The sequence below is a fragment of the Ciconia boyciana genome, chromosome 2, assembly GCF_034638445.1.
Source record: "Ciconia boyciana chromosome 2, ASM3463844v1, whole genome shotgun sequence".
Classification (NCBI taxonomy): Eukaryota; Metazoa; Chordata; class Aves; order Ciconiiformes; family Ciconiidae; genus Ciconia; species Ciconia boyciana.
Genome location: NC_132935.1, coordinates 28,155,988 through 28,173,397, shown reverse-complemented (window position 1 = coordinate 28,173,397; position 17,410 = coordinate 28,155,988).

Here is a 17,410-nt window from a genome sequence, read left to right as displayed (position 1 = left end):
TGGTACTGAAATTCTGTTTTCTCTCACACTTCACGAGACAAGGGAAGAATTGTAACAAAAATGATTCAAAGGAAACTATCATGACTTCAAGAGTTAAAAATATAGACATTATTACCCAATTCCAGTATGGAACAGGAAAAGAGAACTTAGGCTATTTAAAATATGATCCAGTATCACTCCCCACTTTAATTGGTCTTTGCATTATAGGAAAAAAAAAAAAAAATCTATTTACTACGTTATAATCTTTTGAACTTGAACACTGAACTTTCACTAGATTCAAGTAACAATTTTCCAACATAGCCAGTCTGAACTCATTCAGGGCTAGAAACCAATCATTAAATGGTTACTCTGTCTGAATTAGAACAGTTGAGCTAAAGCTAGGAAAAAAGTTCTGGCTTGATTCCCTGGTTTTCCTACCTTCTCAACTTAAAAAAGACAGACTTGAAAGCTGTAGTCAAAAGCAACAACGAAAACTCCTGCAAGTGAATGAACTGAGACTACTGACATGGATGATGTATTTCATTTTACCCAGATTAGGAATGCTTGTTTAAACCATATTTATACTAGATACTAAATTTCTGCATAAAGCAATGCAGTAATGATATATGCATCAGAAGATAAAAGAAGGCAAGTTTTCCTCCATACCCTGATTGTACATGATATGCACACACTTTCTAAAAACAGAAAAAACTGTTTAAGAGGCAGGACAGCTTCTAGAATGTAGGACACACACTATTTTTTAAAGCATTCTCCTGTCAATGAAAAAAAGATTACTTGTGGTGACAGCAAAGCACCACGTTTTGCCCCCTGCAATTTCTATGAGGAGGATGTCTAAGGAACCACACACTCCCAAGGAAAGCAAAACAGAAGAGAATATGAGAGGAAGAGGAGAGTTTGGGCAGGAGTGAAATCAAGTACAGTGTTGTAACAGCTCTATTTCCTCCTTTAAGTTGAAGGAAGAGGCTAGAAAAGATCTCAACAAGTTATCCAGCCCAACCTTCTGGATTAACACAGTGTTCTGTCTAATATCAGGAAAAGTGGAGAAAGACTAGTTTTAATAGCTGAGAAACAAACTGCTTCCAGGAGAGACTATTGCTGCAGAGGCACCTCCTGCACCCCAAGACTTCCCCCTTACAAAGACCACATTGCTTCTCAGGAGTTACTCTGGTGACCTGCCACCAGAAAGGAATCCTCCTGCAGTAGCCAACAGGCCTAGCAGGATTTCTGTACAACCTTTTTTTTTTGAGCATCTTAACAAGTTGGACATTCACAGCAGACAGCCTACAAGGGCCCATCAGAAATGTTCTTTGGAAGAACCTTTCCTGAACACGTGCAAGAGAATTAACACAATTTTTGTGAAAAATCCCCCGAGCCCAGCAGGCCCACGAGTAACCAGAAACTGACTGTCTCCCCTTGCCCACAGAGGCACAGCACTGTTTCATCCAGAGCCCCCTAACACCTACCACAACCCAAAGCTGCTCTCCTCCAGCCTGACAGGAGCCGCCTCCCCCTCCCCGGTACCTAGCAGCCCGCGGCGGCCCGGCCGCCTCCCCGTCCTGTCACCCCGCCGCTCGCCAGCCCCTCCCGCCCCGCTTCGGGCCGAGGGACCCCAAGGGCTGCCCCAGCACACCTCCAACCGCCTCCCAGGGCAGCTTCCCCAGCCGCAGGCGGCGCCGCTGCCCCCTACCCCAACGGGCTCCGAGCTGCCGCCCTCCCTCAGCGGCGGGCGGGGCCGGCCTTCGCGCGGCGGCTCTCGCCACAGCCGCGTGCCAGGCGGGGTCGGGCGCCGCCGCCGTTTAACGGTCGCGCTGCGAGCGGGTGGGGGTGGCGGTTGTAGCCCAGCGGCGGCCTTCGGCGGCCCTTGGTGGGGCTGCTGTGGCCTCTTCCCGCCACCTGCTGCGCTGTGGGGAAGGGGTGCAGGCTGGAAGGGTGCCGTACGAGGCGCGGCCGTCTTTGCCGGCCCTGCCAAGGCGGCAGGAAAGGCAAGATGAGGTGCTGCTGCCAGCTCCCTCTTGTGTCAGGACCGAGACTGGAAATAAAGGTGGTGTCTGTCGTTTGTAAAGTAAGCTTTAGTTGATTCTTTTTTCGCTTGCCTTCGAAGTTTTGCCATTTCAGGTTGCTGAGTGCTTCGTGGTTATGTTTTTTGGCGAAAGTTTTTTTGGGTGTTTTTTTTTTAATAATTATTTTCTTAATAATCATAGAATCATTTAGGTTGGAATAGACCTTTAAGATGTTCGAGTCCCACCGTAATTAAAGTGTATGTTACCTTACAGTACCTAGTCCACCACCAGCGCGAAATCCGCAGGAAACACTGCAGCGAGCCGAGGGCAGAACCCGCCCTCGGCTGTGGGGGAGAGGCCGGGTCTGTGTGAGGGAGGGGCGGTACAGCATGTGCCTTACTCTGAGGCGTGTAGACGGAGGCACTCGTGAGCGTGATTTCTGATCTCTGTGACTACAGTGCCCATAAAAAGTGCAGTTTAGGAGTCAGCTGGCATCTGGGTGATTTACTGGCTGGACAGAAAGCACTGCTGCACGTACTCGTCCTCCCTACCTCTGTTGGTAGTTAATGAGATTTCCCTGTTCTTTCAAAAATTAAGTCTATTTATCCTTAGAACTACTACTCTGTCCTACAAAGTGTAATCATGTTTCATCAGGTCCTTACAGTCGAAATTAGGAGAGAATAAGTGACTTGAACACAATCGTGAGGCCTCCACAACTAGACTCATCCAGAAAGAAAAGGAAAATCCACAGGCCTGGGAAAACTGTCAGGTGTGGTTTGGGAATCAGCAAACAGCCCTAGCCAACCTGCCCAATTGCACCAACCAGAGAATGGCCACCAGCTTTTCATTTATATAAGTGATGGCATCCTGCATGTTTTGGAAATTAAAACGTCTTTTTTCTTACAACATGTAATCAACAATAACAATGGATACACCCTGCTAACTCTCAAAGCGGCAGACTAAAATTCCCTGATGTTAATTTGCTAGATTCCAGGTAGTCACCTTACTTACTTCAGTACACAATGTTAATGAAAAGTCCTTAACATTTTTGTTAAATTTTTTGTTCTCTTTTGTTTTTTTTAATATTTCATAGCACCTACGAGCTCTGATGCCAGAGGTTCAGAATAGGTAGGTAACATCAAGTATACAAATTAACTATATAAATAGTAAGTACCTAAATAATAGGTATTTAATTATTAATATTAAATGTTAAGATTTACAGTCCTGGTTTGTTATATATAAAGACTTTCTTGTTCCACCAAACATTGTGGTTCTTTGCTGCAATCTTCAAATTTTATTTTTCTTAAGTCAGGTATGCAGAGTTGAATACTGTCCCTGAAATAGAGGCTAATATATAGATGTCATGCTCCTATAGTCTTCTCTCGTAACACATCATCTTCCAGTTAGTTTCCTGAACTGTTTGCGCATGGTGCACCATCACATTCTCTTTGCAGACACTGATTTAGTACCTCTGCATACTCGCTAACCCACTTGCTGCCACTTAAAGTCTGGTTTGAAGTAATTTTTCCCAAGTGAATTAGTCTATACTCAGACATATGTTTCTTCTGACCCATCATCTATTCCCACAAGATTATCATGTAAAACAGTTACTCCTCTATTCATGTCATCCATTTCCCCTAGCTAAATCAGCACTAATTGTCAATTATTAATATGTAAGTGCACATAAATATTAAATGTCTGGTGCCGCTCCAGAATAGTTACTGACAAGAAAGTGAGTGGGGCAACCAAGATAAAGGTATGGTTTTTCATGAGGCTGTTGTGGTTTTTGAAAGAAGCATGCCAGGTGCTGCAAACCAGATATGCACGAGATCAACACAACCCTTTTCGTGGTTGACATATCGAAATGGTATCATGTACAGTGATGTAGAATTACATATCCTTCCAGTATTTTTGCAGATTTAAATATGCTAAGGATGAATTAAACAGTAAAAAACCTCACTTGTTTATTTCATAGGGGCTGTAGACTGGGCTGCTGCTTTTAACATATAAGGGAAGGAGAAGGGGCAGGAGCAGAAATACGGCAAGAGGAAAGGAATGGATGGAGTCTGCCAGGTATTTTGAAAGCTTGTTGCTCCTGGGCCTGCTGGGAAGATGGGAATATTAGGACTGGTAATGGCTGTGTTTTGAGGTGCCGACCATCCCAGCAGGAATAGTTATCACCTTACACACTGCCACCCATGAGTTGGCAATACCAGCAATAGCAGTGAGGTCAGCTTTCCAGCATTCTGGCATAGGCAGAGGGAGCACTGGACTGCAGCCATTGCACAGATCCCAGCAACCTGCTGCCTTAAGCAGCTTTGCTGGTGCCTAGAGAGAAGCCTACTTCTGATTTGGGAAATGAAAACATAAGCTAACATTTTTTCCACTTTATCAATCGTCTTCCAGTTTGCCTGGTGCTGGTAATTACCCTACTGGAAATTTCTACTTCATTTTCTATTGTTTATGTTTTTACATTATATGATGTTCTTTCAAATACCTGATATATACAATAATTAATTTAAAGAGCCAATGACAAGTGTAGCCAAGAGAGATTTATTATATATAGCAAAATATACATATGAAAGGTTTTATTGCTGTGTGAACAAAATGCATATATGTAGAAAAAAAACCAGCCCAAAACCAACTGGCTTTTTCTACTTGGCGAACTAATCAGAGAGATTATTTCCTTTTTTTTAACATACTGCCTGTGCTCCTCAAGGCTGTAGATTGCAGAAAGCCACACCATCATGCTTACTCCCTTTACTAGGTATGGTTCAGGAAAACATAAAACATTTATGAAAGACAATATCGCACATGTAAAAATGAGCAATTGCACATCTAAATGAGCGTGTAATTGTAATCGCACATGATTTTAGTTTTGTAATGGATGGCACTTAATAGCAAAGTAATGGCTTTGTGCTGAAATGAAAGGACTCTTGGGTCAGCCTGGGGGCAGACTTGTAGTTGCAAGTTTAAAAAGCCATTTTCAGTGTAATTTGTCATTCAGTTGTGCAGCCAAATGTAATCAGCCTATTTGCATATGTAATTGTGATTTATTTAGCAGCACTTTTTGGGAGACTTTTTTTTTCTAAAGCCACTTTCAAAGTAATTTCATCACAAAGCAAAAAAAGCATTATTTCCAATGTTGTATGCTTTATTAGTCAGTCAATAGAACAAACACCGAGAGACAAGGTACATGTAGATGTATATGTGTGCACACAGAATATTTTAGTTGTACGTTTGTGAAGTGGCTACTTCAGCTACTGACTTGTCCTGTGACGGCAGCACAGGGAAAGAACACAAAAGCTTTTTTACCCCCTGCCTGTTCCTGAACTATTTACTATACTGATGCTGTTCTTTCAATAGATCTGCGAATTCAGAATATTAATCATGAGTATTAATCTTGTTCTTTTTGATTGGAGAAACTGTTGAATTAAAAGTGGGAAGCTATTGCTGTATTTAGTGCTTACCACATGTAACTAAAAAGAGGTTTGAATGTTTATGATCAGCATATAATACTATGTACATTAATATATGCAAATATATTTTCTTCACGTACAAAACTTCTTTCATTTCTGTCAACTGTCATGCTTCTCTTGGACTAGGATTTTGTATTTTTCTTTAATTTTCTGGGATCATTAATTATAACAGATTCTCAACAATTTTATTCAAAATTTCTGATTTCTGTGAATGTGGAGAAAAATCTTGACAACATGGATCAAAGGCACCAAAGAAGTACCAAAAAATCCCCAAATGGCAAATAAAAAGAATTTTATGAATAAATATATAAAAGACATATCAAAATTAAACATTTGTTATTTTGGGGGAGGACTGCCGTGCTCATCTCTCATCACTGAGCGATGGCAGTACTGAATTGCAGAGGTTAATTACCACACCTAAACTGAACACCGCATTCAGGATGTATGAGCTGAATATTCTCAGTAACTGCAGACGCTGAACATCAAAGTTTCGACTAACCTTATTTTGTAGGCTCTGAAAAACCACCTGCATGTCCTGCTTTTCGAAGGGGATCCCAGAAGCTACTGGCAGGAGGATTAACAGGAAGAAACGCCCATGGAACCTGCAGGCTCTGTTGTGTCACAGTGGTTTTACCTCGCTAGCAGGGTCTACTCTTACTGCCTGGACCAGCATGGGTGCTGCACGCTTCTCAGAGTTGCCCTTTTGGCTTTGATAGGCTAAACTGTGCTTGTGTTGAAGGAACTAGCATGTGGAGGGTACGCCTCAGATGCGGAGCTTTATTTTGCTGTGATTGCATTGGGTAGTGGGAGAAGATGCCATGGGACAGTTGATCCCTAGAGAAGGAAGACTGCTAGACTGCAGCTAACAGCTTGATTAACTAACTTTGTATATGAAGGAGGATATCAGAAGGTATCAAGATATCTATTGTTGGCTTATTTTTTTGTATTGACAAAAGCATAAGAGAAAGAAGTTAGGAAAGATTTGTGGTCCTCCATGAATCAATCAATAAAAATTAATCCACATCTATCATTATCCAGAACAACAAAGTTTTATAATCTATGTACACATACACTTAGTAGTAGACAGATTTAAAAAAACCCACAAAAACCATATGTTTCTCTTGTGTGTTTTTATATATGCGCAGGAAAAGAGACTCACACATTTAGTAGTTGATAATAATATCCCAGAACAGTTCAATTTGCTTTGGGGGAAGAGAATTTTGAAATCATGGCTTAATGAATTTAGTGCAAGTTTTGCACTTTTTTTCTGGGTTTGGGCCAGAATTTCACCTGCTATTTGTATAGATTCCTTTACTCTGAATTCTTACATCTGATGTATCTACAAGACCCAAAAATCTTTATATATGCTGGAGTTAGTCTCTGAATCTGAAAAGAAATTTCAAGATAAATCAGCTCATGCTTCAATAGAATGCAGATTTTTGCTTTCCAGGATTTCAGTCATGGGAATTGGGTTTAGTTCTTATGCTGATTGAGATTGTTGTCACAGCTTTTAATAGGAGTATATATAGTGTCTTATGATTAAGACATTGCTTCCTTTAGATTCAGACAAAATCAGCATGATTCAGCAAATGCCACCAAAATCTGTACTGATACATAAAGATACAGTAAATGGGGACAGAAGACTGAGGACCAAGAGCATTACGGGAAGAAAAATGCCAAAGTTTGAAATGTGACAGAATGAAATACATATTAGCTGTGCAAAAGAGTAGTGATTATAAAAATTACACACATTAAAACTATGCATTCATGTTTCTCTGGATTGAGATAATTGTTTATGTCACAGCTGTGGGGAAAAATGGTTATCAAAATTGTTGACAATTTTAGTTTACATGCCAAATAGGAAATACGATTTCAAGATAATAAAACTGTTATGTGTTCAGATGTGTGTATATACATATGAGGGTAAGAATGACCTAAATGAAAATTAATCCTTTGTAAATTAATCCATTGTATAATGCACCCTGGGAAATCAGATTTGCTTTGTCACCTTGAAATATATTATTGTAAAATTACTAAATGCAAATTACCAAATACTGGAATGGAATAAATCTGACCTTGTTTAGCTTTTTCTGGATGCAAGGTATGGCTGATTTATGAGGAATCAGAATAAAGTTTCTTACTTATATTGCCATTTAAATTTTAAGTCACACGAGAAAGAGATTAGTATTTGTATAGCTTTTAAGTTAGTATCTGTCTTAAGTCAGTTCACTGTTCTTCTAGGTGGTAGTGTATATCTAATAGCTTGTAACAATGAACTATCAAGACAGCAGTCAGTATAACTTCAGCACGTATTGACCTTTCTGCATTACGTAACGCGTCGTCTCCATTTCTGTGTTCTTCTATGTGCACGTGTATCAGGGTTTGTACAGCAAATGTGCTTTGCACCTGTATGTGTACTGCAGGACAGATAATGGTTCATGTAATATGCAGCAGACGTTACAATTGTACAAAAGGACAGGGAGAACTACTGCAGCTTCTTTGCAGTTCACATTCCCCATTCCCTCTGGAAGCAGGGCAAGGAAGAGGCAGGGGAAGAGCCTTAGTCTTGTCCTAAAACAGAGTCTGGAGCATACACCTACCTACAGCATAGAGATCAGCTGGCTGCTTTCTGTGCTGATGAAGGCAGTGGAAATGTAAGAAAGAACATAATTCTGTGCTTCACTGCGTGGAACTGCAATCCCTTGCCATGCAAACTAGCATGAGAGAACCAAGATAGTGCATTGAAGTGATCTGAGAAATAGCAGTTAAGAGGAATGCAGAACAAAGTCTAGGACTGGAAGTTTAGTCTATCCACTTAGCAGCTGCCTTTCCTCTGCCAGAAGTAGCAGTTTGATAGAGTTAGTGAAATAACTCCTGCCTGGGCAAGGACTCCTTGCAATAGAAACTAATTGCCAGAAGCAGGACGGCTCTGGCAAGTGAAGACTTGCACTGGGGCGCACTAAGGGAAAATTAATGCATTGTGGGGCTTGGCTTGGCATTGCCTACTGGAGATTACCTTGCTAATAGAAGCCAGAAACTGTACAGTTTATGCTCCAATACACTCATCGTTTACTTACTCTCCGTTATCTAAGCTTGCCACTTCATTGCAGCAATGGACCCATCAAATTTCAGCTGTTTATGTAACTCGGGACAGCAAGTTGTTCTGGCCAAGAAGGTGGGTTTTCTCACCCACATGCTCTGGATCTTATCCTGTAACTTACTGTGTGCCTCTTAAACACTGACAAAGGTAGGGAAAAAGCAAAGGTCACCAAACAGCAAATGAGAAGAAGGAACAGGAGCAGGCCAGAAACAAAAGAATTGTTGCTGTCATTAACCAAACATAGGATTAATTTAAAAAAAAAAAACAAACCACAAAAAAGCAAAAATAGTGGCTAGAAACCCTATTCTGGAACTGAAGCCCTACAACCACCCCAGGAATCAAAATTAATTTGATTTTTTTGAATATGCAAAAGTCTCTTGTTTAGTATATGAATTGGAAAAAGAAATTCACTGCAAAATGAACAGTTGAAGTTTTTGACATTATTGAGAATAAGCACAGAATGTGGCCCCCTAACTGGCAAAAACTAGAGGATTTTAAATTCATCTTACTAAAAATAAGAAGGAAACATTAAAAAAAAATCAGATAAAGTTCTTATTTCTGTGTAGGAAATGCAGTGTGTTAATCAGTCTCTTTTCTGAGCATATGCTTACGGAGGCATTTGGCCACACAAGATAGCTACAGGTGTTCCTTTGTTTCCATGTATAAATCTTATTTTCTAGAGCTTTGCAAGTATTACAGTAATACTATGCCTTGATCTGTAACAAATTTATACCAGTACATTGTATCTCTCTATTTTATATTTTTCTACCACAGCTTATATTACAAGCTTTTAAAAAAATATTTTGGGATAAATATTTTTACAAAGAGCTTTAATCCAGATTTAATGTTTATCATACAAGTGTAGTGAAAGAAATTTGGGGAAAAAGAAGTCTCTGTTTATATAAGATGTAGCAAAAAAATGACATTTTTCCTCAAAGGTTGTAAATATAAAAAAGATTTTTAGGCAGGTATGTTACTTTTCATGCTGTCTTAACTGCCACTGCCAATTAAAACCAAGATTTGTGAGAAACATGAACTTTCCTGGAATCATCTTTTTAATAACATATTAACTGCAGTTTAATCAACAAATATAACCCATTTTCAGATTTATTTAGTTTTGAATCCAAAGTTTTTAATTAAGCACAAAATTATTTAGGAAATTGAGATTTTGAAGAGAGTCTTCTCAGCCTGTTGTTACTACTTCTCAGCCTATTACTACTCTGAAGAAGCCTCAGAAGTCTTACTACTCTTCAGAAATCAGTTTCCATGAGAAATGAAACAGCATGTGAGCTGCTGTGACCCCCTCTGCACCCCCACACAGCCAGGGGTAGGTATGCTTATTTTGAAAGTTAAACACGGATGTCAGTAGTATCCCAGTCTGAACATGAAGCATGTGCTGCCCTGGGCCAGGAATTTGTTATTCAGTCTGATCTCACTGCTGGAAAGTGACTTCCAAGGACTCCAGCAGTATTCGTCTCTTATCAGCAATACCGTTTTTTTCAGGATAACTAAATCCTAACTTTTGATGTCTTGAATCCAAGCAAAGTTAGCAATATGGCCATTGTTGAAACTATATTATAGATAGATGTACTAAACAGAAAATGTTACATCACTCTGGTCAAAGAGTATCAAAGAGAAAGAAATGGTTATATTCATTAAGGCACATATTCCTCATCAATTTAGAAAAGATTATAGACTTAGAAGAATTACAGAGATTCCATAAATAATAGTGAAACAGGAAACTTAGGGTTCAGTCAGCTCACATAAATATCTCATTAAATCAGCTCACACCAAGGCTTTCCTTCAAGCCAAGATTAGGATCTGCTGTTATTTGAAAATTCCATTCAAGCTTTCTAGCTCAGCCAGTCTGTGCGTTTACAAGTGTGAAACTAAAAGCAGATAATCCTAGTAGGGAAGTAAATTAAATTTCACAAATTTAAGCAATTAAATTGTAAATTTTATCATTTTCTTCTTCCTCTGCCTACTCCCAGAAATCAAATTATTAGCAACAGTCCAATACACTTCATGCTGTATTAAAACTACATGAGCTGTTTTGGGCAGAACATGATTGTAAATTGTGCTATGGTAATACTGTCCTTTCTGTCAGTGCTAGCAGTTCTTGCTCCTGTCACTGTAATGTAATGGCCGGCTACTGCTACAGCCAGGCTACTTCTCTGGTGTCACACCCAACACAGTGCCACGCTGCCTGCGCATGACAGAAACATTGCTTTTCCCACATGCAGTGAAGCATGACATCGAGTTCTCCACACTCTTGACCTGCTCTGTTTTCTTAACACTAAAAGCATAGGAAAAGTCAATAGTTCATTTGACAAAGCCTGAATAAGAGGAGGCAGCAATATTCTTTCTATAATTCATCAGGTAGGAAGCTATGAATTGGAAAGCTTTCGTTTACTCTCTCCACAATGAGATATATCCCAAGCTTTCAGTTTGTATTTCTCTTAAAAAAAAAAAAGGAAAAAAAAGTATTTATTTAATTTTTTTTCAAGCCAATTGCACTAATTTTTTTTTTTTTAACTAAATTGAAACAGAAGGGCTGCAGAGTGTTTTTGTTCTGGTTTAATGACAGTGGTTTAAAATCACTATATTTAACAGATTATGTTTTCTGCTTTTTATTTTAAAACAAAGATAAAGAAAAAGGGGTTATTCTTACTAATTTTTACTTTGGTAATCTGGAAAAAGCATTCTTGTTAAGCTTCCTGCCATAGATGCAATACCAGAACTATATAGCGTCTTATGACTACAGGATTTCTGCCTTTGCAAAGTAAATTACAGTATGTTTGTACATCTGAGGTTTTATTATCCATAATAGCTGTTACATTATATTTTCCAAATTTGGAAAGAAAAACCCATTTGTAAGGTTGTGTCTTCTTTTTGCTAACAGTCACAAAATGTGTTAATTTGCTGCAAAACTACCAGTCAATTAAGTCTATTGTGTATCACCTCTGATACTAGTGACAGGGCATTTTAAATAAAACTGGAAATATTTTGAATAGAAAGGCAGATTCTAACAATTTCTCAGGAAACCTACAGCATGTGTTCTGTTCAGCAATATGTAAATAAGACCACTTTAGTGTTTTTCTAATCAGAATAAAATTCATGAATTTGGGGACAGTTCTCGTGTTAGCACTGTGTAAGACAGCCATGCTTGCAGTGATGAGTGTTTCATCAGCCTTGTCAGGGCTGGTACAGAGGGCTGACTGCAAACCGACTGAGGGAGAGACTTATGTGTAACAATGATGTGTAACCTTTTTGTTGTTTGAGAGAGCGAGCACGCACCAGATTTCTGAGCAAAATCTAAGCTCTTTCATAGCAGCCTCTGATTTTTTTCTTTGTTTTCTACTGTGCCTGCATTTTTAAAAATTTTGCTTAACTCCATTACCTTCCTAGTGTCCAGTTTAGACAATCCAAATATAACATTAAATATTAGCTTTGCAGGGTGACATTTACTCATTTATAATTTAAACACTGCAAAATTAAGAGTGCCCTTGTTGTTCTTGTTTCTTAGTTGTTTTGGCCCTTTGGGGGTGGATTCAACTCTAAAGTTTATACTGGCTCCCCCTTTTCCTGGGACATGCAGGATGTCCCTGGGTGCTGTCAAGCTCAGGGCACTTCAGCCAGGAACTCCAAGGTCCCTTGGTCACATAGCACAGTGCTGATGGAGGGAGCTTGTGGGGATCACAAGCATGCTCTTAATCTCAGAGAGATGTCCTGCTCCTACAGGTCTTCCAGCTCCCATTACCTGATACAGGACGGACTGATGCAGACAGTGGCAGTGTCAGAGTAAGCCCAGAAGACCAGCTCATCGCCGAGGTTCTCTCCATCCTCATCCTTTTCCTGTGAAGTCAGGCGGTTAATGATCGGGAGTACTAAAAGCATCTTCTCAGGGATGCTGCAATCCCCTGTAGACTAGATATACCAAAAGGCATACCAGGCAAAAAAAAGTAGCAGTCTGTATAAAGGTTGGTTTAAGCAGAATTTAATGTTGTTAAGAAATTATTAGGCGTTTCTTCCTAATTTTCCATAGTGTGATTTCCCCTATTCCTATTCCTTGGTCTTACTCTCGCAGATTTGTGTTTTCTGCCTCTGTTTTTGTGTCACTATCCCCCCTCCACACTTCTTCATCCTGACACTCGTTACTTTTTTTTCTTCCTTCTTGTTGTCCAGTTGCCAACAAAATAGTCCACGCTACTGGAGGAGGCAGACCTTTTCTTCTTTCAGGCACGGTAGGAGGAGGAGTTACATGAAAGCCATGTGTATTTCCTGCACCTCCAGAATGAAGGTACCCATTTGGCCAGTTCAGAGGAAACAGGAGAGGTACAGTATAAAACAGATCTTCTAACGAACCTCTACTGAGAACACATAGGTGAACTTTTTCTGAGTCTCATAACTTAGCCATGTTTCAGCTCACTTTCACAGGAGAGTTGAAAACATGCCTGACATAATGCCAACTGATCCTGCCAAACTGCTCCAAAGCATGGGGCTGGGATAGCTGGAATTTTCTGGCTATGTGGTTTTATTTAAGCATAAACAAACAAACAGTTTTTCCCCTGCTCTCATTCCTGGAAAAACAGCACTATTTAAACTGAAACTGCACAGAAAATATGCCCGAGACAGACACCTGGGATGAAAAATTTGGATCTAAAAGGTTAATGTTTGACATTATAAGCATCAAAACAGAAATGAGACAAAGCTCAGAGAATGGAAATGTTAGGCAAGTTAAATATTTTTTTAAAGCACTCTTTCTAGTTCATTGACTTTTCCATCAAAATAACAATAGTGTGCATTTATGTTAAAAGGAATGTAAAGTACTGATTTCTTACTCCTAAATAAGAAAGGTACACAAACTATAAATAGCACTGTAGGCTCTTTCAGCACTTTCAGCCCTCTTTAGCACTGATTAGAGCTAGCTGAGTAACTTTTTGTTGGAAAAAAATAAATCAGAGAATGCCAGTTTGTGAAACTTAGATTTCTGAAGCGAAAACCACTAGGGTGACTCCATTTTCAATTAAATACAGCCAGAGAACTCTTGCGAAAACCTGCATGCTCTCCGCTGGCTTGTGTGGTGGGTGTTTGGGGTCCCTTGCCATGCAGCCTGCTCAGGGTGAGAGGCTCCAAGCTTGCAGAGCTTCTCAGGAGGTCTGTTACATCTTTCAAATTGATGTTCAATAGAAATTCTGTTATTAAATATTCATTTCTTCAAGGTGCTTTATGTTTTATCTCTCTGAAATGGGTAGAAGTTACGTTCAGTATGTTATAAAGGCACCCCTTAAGTAGGCAAGAATTTGAAGTATTTCAAAAGTTTAACTTGAGAAACTGGCAGATACTACACATAGTAGTATCAGTTACAGATATAAAATTAAAATTATCCAAAGAAAAATATGATAATCACATTACAAAAATACAGAGGACCCAAAATACTCTAGTAATGATACATATGCAAAATTTTGGAGGCAAATAACATCAAAATAAAATTCTCAACCTATTTCCTATCTAGGCAATTATGCTAATTTTTTAAACAAAGAATTGAAATTATGACAAGAAAGATGTATTATACATGGGTAAAAGGCAATTAAATAACAGTGAAAGTTTAAAGAAGTTGCTTTGGAAATACTAGAAATTCAATCTGATCTTTCTGTGAAGGGAATATGCTGTACATCATTGGCCCAGACCCCTAAGCCTGATAGCAACTTCTTTCTCACACAGTTTCTACTCAAATCAGTCTTGAAATTCCATCAGGCACATCATTTTCCCTAGTAAATATTGCAAGAAAAATAAGAAGCATGCCCTCAGATGTGTTTTTCTAACCTCAGTCTCTTTGTCCCTCCCCCAATTTTTTTTTAAACACTAAGCAACATACTTAAATTTAAGTAAGCTGGAACTATAACCATGTCATTACAAATTGATATAAAGCGATGCAAAAGAGCTAGTATTACATTTACTCTGAAATAAATTGCTGTTTCTCCATTACAAGATACACCGTTATTGGATAAAACCATAGTATACAACTGTCCTTATGAACCCATGTTTCTCATCCAGTTTTATCTTCTAGCCATTATTTATAAGTGTTACTGAACCCATTTGATAATCATTTTACTAAATCATTGTAATGACATACAACTTGTCACCTGGATCAGCAATTTCCAATCCATACTCTGTCCCATGTGTTACTTTTGTTTACAAGATTTAGCTGAACACACTTCTTGCTAATAGCCTGTTAACCATAAATAACCATAAACACTGCTATACAGGTCCAGATCAAAAATCTGTTTAGCCCAATATCCTTTTTTTCCAAAAGCAGCTAATAGTGAATGCATACAGATGAATATAAAAGCAGAGGAAGTGATACAGGGATACCTCCCTGGAAGACTCCTCCAGCTTCCAGTGAAGTGTAACATGATGAGTTGCTAGCTAATCAGGCTAACAAGTAGCTTTATTCTTCTAAAATAAAAGCCCTTTTGTGGTTAAAGCTGTAGGAAACTGAGCCTAGATATTCTTTTCTTCTTGGCTCAAATAACCATAACAAAATCTTGCAAATAACTTAAATCGGATTAAGTTCCTCTCTCCCCTCTCCTTCAAGACCTCCAGCCTTTTGTTCCTTCACCTTCATGCAATCTGCTGGACATCAACTGTACCAATAAAATCACTGAAAGAAATGTGAATTAAGGAGGCACTTTTAAAGTTATTTTCAAGCAGGCTTCCCCCCCCCGTCAGTGATGGGTGTACGGTGCAGTTGCTCACACTCCTCTGGGAGTACAGCTCTGCTGCCGAGCCGGGGTATAGAGATAGACACAACTGGAAGGCTGAGGAATGGGGACATCTTAATCTGATATGGCTACTGAGACAAACATGGTTTATAACTCCACTATAAAGAATATGATCTTTGGTATGAAGGGGTATTTAATATAACAAGTCCAGCTTTCAAACATTATGCAGTATACAAAATGTTATGATTATGATTTTCTGCTGCAAGTAGTTAAGTGATACTCATTTCTCCAACATTCATCTACTTCTCTACAGCAAATTTTGTGCAAGGGAAAGCTCAGTAAATCACACATAAGAAGGAAAATAAGTAGGAAAACAGGATGGGTTAACTCAATCCAGTTGTTGAGCTTGCTCTCAGTTTCTATCAGCTAGGAGTGAAATAGATGAAGTAAACAGCAGACTAACTTTACAAAAATATTAAATATTTCCAAATAGCTGGCATCTATTTGCGACATCCTCCAGTTTGGTAATCACCATCTTTGAATAATTTTACTGATGCATTTCTCAAGCTTGCTTGGAAGACCATTTCACAGATATTTTTAGAGGGCATATTGCATTCAGTGCAGTATTTTTGCCCTGTCAGAAAAGGCAGCTAGATTGATCTAACATGACAAATCATCTTTGCTGCTAGTCACCTATTATTCAGGTCTTTCAGTTCATTACAGGGGTTTTCTAGCACTTGATATTAAGGTGCTGCCTTGGCTTTCCCTCTGTTTGTAAAGACATACACTATGTTTGAAAGACATCAATTTCTCAGCAATAACCACTAATAGCTTCGTGGTTGCTTCAGGACCTTCTCTGAGCACTTCATGGTGAATTTCTGATCAGGCTGATTTGAAACCTCTAGCTTCTTTCAACATGCTACTCGTGACAAAGATCTCCTGATAATCTAATTTGCAGAAACACTACCCTCTAGTCTTTATTTTTAGAAGATGACATGTCAACACGTATGAGGAGTACAAGCAAAACCAGTAAAACACTCACTCATCAGTAGGTTTGTAATTTTAAAAAAGACAGTTTAAGGTCTGAAGTGTTTCCTAGTCAACACCACTGTTTATATAAAAACTCTTTGGTGGGAAGGAGTGGAAGGAGAGTAGGGAAGGGGGAAGATAAAACCTGAAAGCACAGAGGCCCTTCACTGTGCATTCAGATAGCTCCTTCCCCTCTCTAACACAAAAATAATACATTGAGGAAAAGACTATTAAAAGTCAACAAGAGAAAAGAGTGATTATAAAAGCTGAAAGTTCTTCTAGTGTTCAGTATGCACAGGACAGGATTATTTTATTTTTTTTTAACTTAAAGTTTAGAGAAGTTTAATGGATTGAGATGTACTTCAGCACAGAACATCATGACTGTCTGCAAACAAGCCTGCTCCACAAATAGCCAGATCTAGTCGAGTCCCTTGTAGAGGCCCTTCAGATTCTACCATTGATTTTCTTACACAGTTAAAATATCATGATTCTTACGTACCCAGAAGTGGTTGAAATGTAATGACACAATACATTTCCTATTTTATAGAAATAACTACAATGTTTCACTTTGCAAAAGGAAGCAGTAGCACATACCATGCTACTGTCCTGATCCAGACAAAAAATAAATTACTTTGTCCATGTATCTTCTCTTCTGCTCAAAAAGATTGAGAAGAAAAAGGAGAAACACAAGATAGGAAATAAAGTACAGCTTAACACAGGGGGGAAAAAGTAAAAATTCCTTTGATTCATTAATACAACATTATACCCAGGCTCCCCCCACTTAAGCAGTGGATGATTTTCTGTACAGCCCCAGCCTACTTTATTTCAGGATGCAGAGGGCAGGCAGTATTTTGAAATACAAGGCAACTGGAAAGAGTATTCAAAGGTTTAAGATGCAAACAAGCACAGCAAATCCCTACAGTGAAGGGATGTAAATAGCATTAGGAAGAGTATATTACCATATTCCCTCAATAAGCCATTGACTAAAGAAGACCTAATCCCAACAGTCTCATCCCTTATTTACCTCCTTATTCTTCCCAAAACATCAAAACAGCAATTTGTTCTTGCTCTCTCATA